The following is a 5,351-nucleotide window of genomic DNA, read 5'->3' on the forward strand; positions in this document are numbered from 1 at the left end:
TCTAGATAAACAAACTTGCAATATACGCTCGAAAAAACAGATGAAACATTGGGAATAGACGTTTGCAACATACGTGTATAACCATTGCAACATATGCAACATCTCAATCTACTTTTATAACATCCGCGTAAAACTCTTGCAACATATCTCTCTGAAACATTTGAATGTACGCTTGCAACATGCATCGTTTCCCAGTGCGGCCTCCGCCGCCGTCTACATCGGGGCACTACAGCCGTAGCAAGAGTCGAGGGCCTATCAGCGTCATCGGGTGGCCAGCTCATGGCCAAGGAAGCAATCCCCACGCGTGGTGCGGTGGTGCCCACGCCGTCAGGCGGGGCGAGCGGCGGAGCAGGAGCAACGACGAAGGGAGGTCCGGTGGAGAGGAATGGCGCCAGGGAGGGGCCCGGGCACGCCGCAGCGGCTGCCGTGGATGTAACACCCTAGTGTTAAGCATTGTATTTGGCACTTGCATTTCATGAGCACAAGCATCATTTAAGTATTCATGAGCATGAGCATATGGAATTTTATCTTATTCTTTACATATTATCACATGTGATGTTGATTATATACATGCGTATGCTTGTGGTCATGTGTGACCAATGCAAGAGATGGTTGTGAGGTCAAAAAACGCCTTAAACACATCTAGGATGGTAAATGGAACAATGTTTGTATTCATGACATGGGCCAATTTTGCTTCTAAGTGTTGGTTTACTGTGAAATGCCTTTTTCATGATCCTACTTTGATCAAAGTTGAACTATAGCATAGATTTGCATGACAGTGCACCCTTAATAAAAGTTGTAGATTATCTTATGTGGAATAAACTTTGTTTAAGGGTCATGAGCTAATTCAATGCCTAACATGGTCAAATAAGGCCCACAAGAATCAACAAAATGTTGTTTTGAGACTTAAAAATTTTGCTAAGTCTAGAAGTTGTTTATAGTTGCAAGTGACCAACTTTGGGGCATTGTAACTTGAAAACCATGGCGAATTAGAGGAAGCTTTCTAAAGCAAAGTTGGAGAGTACATGTAGCTCTACAACTTTCACTAATACCATTTTCACTAATTCACCACGGATTAGAAGTTACACGTGGATGAAGTAGCTCTGTCAGTCATCAGCATCAGGCCCTGATGGCCAATTTGAATCGGCCATGGTGGCCGACCACGCGTAGGCGCTGGCTACTGTATGACGTCGTACGCCGTAGCCTGCCCCATGATGCCGTGCCGAGGAGGAGAAAAGGGGCGCCTCGGACGCTCACTCTCTCCCACTCTCACTCACTCACTCTCGCTCTCGCTCTCGCGTAGTCGAGCTGAACCGCCATCGCCGACGTGCCTCCGCCGTGCTCGCATGCCACCACCGTAGCCCTGTCATTCAATTCGTCACGCGTATAGCTTCGCCATGACTTGCTCCACTTCCCCGAGCCACTAACGCCATCGTTCGTGCAAGGGTAAGGCCGCATTGCACTGCCGCCATCGCCGCCATGGCCGCGGTGCACCGTCGAGCTCAAGCTCGCCCGTGGCCAGCCACAACCCGTCCACCTTTGACCTCTCTCTCCCTCATCTGGCCGTCATTGTAGGGTCTAGATGCTAAGGTCGAAGCCAGTTTAACTATTACCACTGCCACCACACCGGAACGCGCGACCTCGCTGTGCGCGTCCGTCATGGCCGCACGCACGAGCTCGTCGCCCCGACCTCACCGGCCACCTTTAGCTCCCTCTAGTGCCTGTACCGTGTCGTCTAGAACTTCTACATCTTTCCTGAAGTTGGAGACCTACCTTCGGCCGCCGTCTTGTCAGAATGATGACCTCGTCGTCGTGCGCTGTGCGTCGCTGCGCCGCCATGCACGTGGACGGAGCACACCGCCGCTCCACCGTAACCTAGACCTAACCCTAGAGCTCTGCTAGGACCTCCTAACACTATAGCCACGCTCACCTTATCGTATCATCACTGAAGACGACAAGCCCGCCACAGAGCACCTCCGTTGTGCTCCATTGTCGCCGACGAGGTAGCTCTAGTGATCCACCGGGCTAACCAATGGTATCAGTCGATGAGCAAGAGTGGGGAACACAATGCCAGTGACCTCGCCGTCGATGAGTTTGTTGTCGGTCAAGCCACGCCCCTACTCTGTGTGTCTGTCGCGTGGGGTCACGTTGACCATGGGCTCCCACTATCAGCGCCTCTGGGTGCACTGGACCGTGTGCACCTAGCTGCTGGGCCTGATTTGAAATTGGATTTTCTTTATTTATTTTCACAGATTTGAATGTAAACTTCAAAAATTGATACCTTGAGTTAAAAGTGTCCAGATTATGTGAACTAAATTTTGTTAGATTCATCATGAAGTATACTATTTGATAAAAATATGAAACCTACTGTTGGAGATATTTTTCTGGGAAAATTAAATTGAGCTAAATAAGTGCTTTTAAATTTGTTGAGCTAGGGAAGTGCAAAAATTATGATTCTAATTTTGTTGGTCTTGTGTTGACATGATCTAGCTAGAAAAAATGCTAAACCTACAGTAGGCATACTTGGAATATGGTCTTTCTATTTAATCTTAATTAATTGCTAGTTTCTAGTGAAAATAAATGGGGTAAAAATACATAACACATGATCATGCAAATTTTTACATAGTGTTTTATGCTAGGATGAAAGTAAGAAAAATATGAAATCTATCGTTTGACACTTTTCACTAGGCTAAACTATTTTTGCTAAATTAAGCCTATCCAACTTGTCATTTTTGTAGAGGTTACTATACTTATCTAAATGACATGAAATTTGTAAAGTAGACTATTGGGGTCATACGTAACCTACTTTAATTGTCTCCGAATTTATTGACTATTGAAAATAATTATCCTCTAAATCACCTTATTATATAAGGAAATTAATAAATGCATGTAAGTAAATTATTGGGGTTTTACCATGATGTGTTTCTAGGGTGCCTATGATGCACATGGTCTATTGGTATTGATAGTTATGCTCAAAGTAAATTGGTTATAGGCAGCTAGTTAATTATTGCTCTATAATTCAACAAGATGGTTGCATGTGTAGTTTCTGTTGTAGTGATAATTTCATGATGATAATGATCCTTTCTATGAAACTTATTAATAAAAAAGTTGTAGATAACATACCCATATGTCTTGTACTAAAATTTCATAATTATAGGATAAATGGTTTAAGATTTATAGCTTCTAGAAGTTTTGCTTTTAGATTTGCTTAGTCTCTGGACAGATCTAAAAGATTGAATTATTTGACCTAGATATCTACTGAATAACCTTAAGATTATTAAAATAAAGTTGTAGGCAATTTTATAAGCTTTCCATAAAGTCCACAACCATATTGTTTGGATGTGTATAACTCTAGTTAGGGTCAAAACAAGTTGTTGTTGTCTTGTAGTCCAAAAAATGTTTTAAATAGGTGTTTGTTTAATTACTAAAGAAGAGATATGCACCTACTCAGTAAAAGAAAATTTATCTTGTTATCACTTTAATACATTACTATTAAGGACACTATGAGTATGCATTTTATCATATCATATCATCCATGTCATTATATATGCATACATGATATCTTATTTCATGCTCATACATATAGGATCGCCCGAAGAAGTAACCCTACTGGAATTCGAAGAAGAGACGGATGAGAATTAGGAGACACCATAGCCAGCAGCTCCCGAAGATGAGGAGCCAGCTACTGAGCAACTTTCGGAGTGCCCTGACCACCGACCCACAGCCAGCAGTATAAGCCTCCTATGTTTTATAAAATATCACTTGAGTCCTTTTTATGTTTGATGCATTAGGTTACAAGAGTTGATTGAAAACACTTGATGCATAAAACTACCTTGTCTAGAAATATACCTTGAATCCAATGTAGGTCCAAGATCATATAATTGCTTAGCAATGCTTAGCTCGATAGAAGTCGGGTGATTTCCTGTCACTTACGAGATATAGGTGGACACTGAACCACGGTTGGCTATATTTGCTATCGTGTAAAAGAATCATGGGATGTTGTAAATCGAGGCTAGATAGAGTCTATGTTGTGGGTTGACTCATGTGATTCCGTCTACGTCGATTAAGGACCACGTTATTGTTGGTCCTCGGTCATTTTGAACGCACGCCTCTCACTTAGCTGGCCGAATAACTCATTCTGACCGTGAAGCCGAGTAGCTCAACTCAGACCGGGTCTCTTTCTGTTAGAGTGCACATAGTGGAGGTAGTAAGGATATGCGGGGAGCCGATGTGAGGCCAAGGGCAGGTTAGAGTCCTGATTGACCTAGCATCCGGTAGTGTCCCTGATTGTGCAGCGCTGATCGAACCTGCGAATTGGACCCGAGTTGTACCAAAGGTGATCTAAGGTGACCGTTGATCTGGTCTACCTGGGTTTGTATTAGAAATACTACCCAACTAGTTGCAATCGATTCGAATCGTCTTCTCTCCCGGATAGTAAGAAACTTGACTGAGCTTCCTTCTATCGTAGTGATAATGGCAAGTGGAATGGTTCTGAGAATGGTATAATAAATTGCTATGGTTACTATTGTTCTATCACTACTGATATACCACATGTTTGGCATAGGTTAGTTGCTAATCTAGAAGTGAATAGCTATAATTAACTTGATGACTGAATTATAAAATATATAGCTGAATTAGTGGATTGTTATACAAAATGTTATCAAGCTAGCTCCACTTAGAAAGCCTTGCATGATCCTTGGAGTCACTTTATTTTTGGTTTATGACGGGTAGGTCTAGCTAAGTACCTTCTTGTACTCAAGATTTATTTCTCACTTGTTGCAGATAACACAGTCTTTCATGGCTATTGTAAGAATTGCTTCTGTCCTACTATGGATGAGTAGGCCCCGGGCAAGGCACTTCTACTTATATATCAGTGGGTGGTGATCACAAACTGGCTTATATTAAACAATGGTGTGAGATGTTGGTTTTAATACTACTTTGCTTCCGCTACTACTTTATTTGAACTTGGTTTGTAATAACTTTAATCGCACTCTGATGTATGGCAATGCATTTATGAACTCTATGTAACATGTGGCATGTATGTTGAATTATGTATGATCTTTGTTGTATGTTGGTGATGAATCGAGACCCTTCATGGTACTCGATGGACTACCAGGTTTATATGGGCTCAAGCCTGATAGTGCGGCCACTTGCGGGCTGCCATTGTACTTATGCTCTTATAAATTGGACGGTTCTGTTATAGTGGACCACGCCAGAATCTGTGGCGATGCGGGCGAGTGGAGGTTGCATCTAGCCGAGTGGACTTTTTTACAAACTTCTAGAGTGGAGTTGTTGAGGGCAGACGCAGTGGCCCATTCTACCCGTCACGATCCATGACAAGGGGAGTGTCC

Source organism: Miscanthus floridulus, chromosome 3, assembly GCF_019320115.1.
Source record: "Miscanthus floridulus cultivar M001 chromosome 3, ASM1932011v1, whole genome shotgun sequence".
Lineage (NCBI taxonomy): Eukaryota > Viridiplantae > Streptophyta > Magnoliopsida > Poales > Poaceae > Miscanthus > Miscanthus floridulus.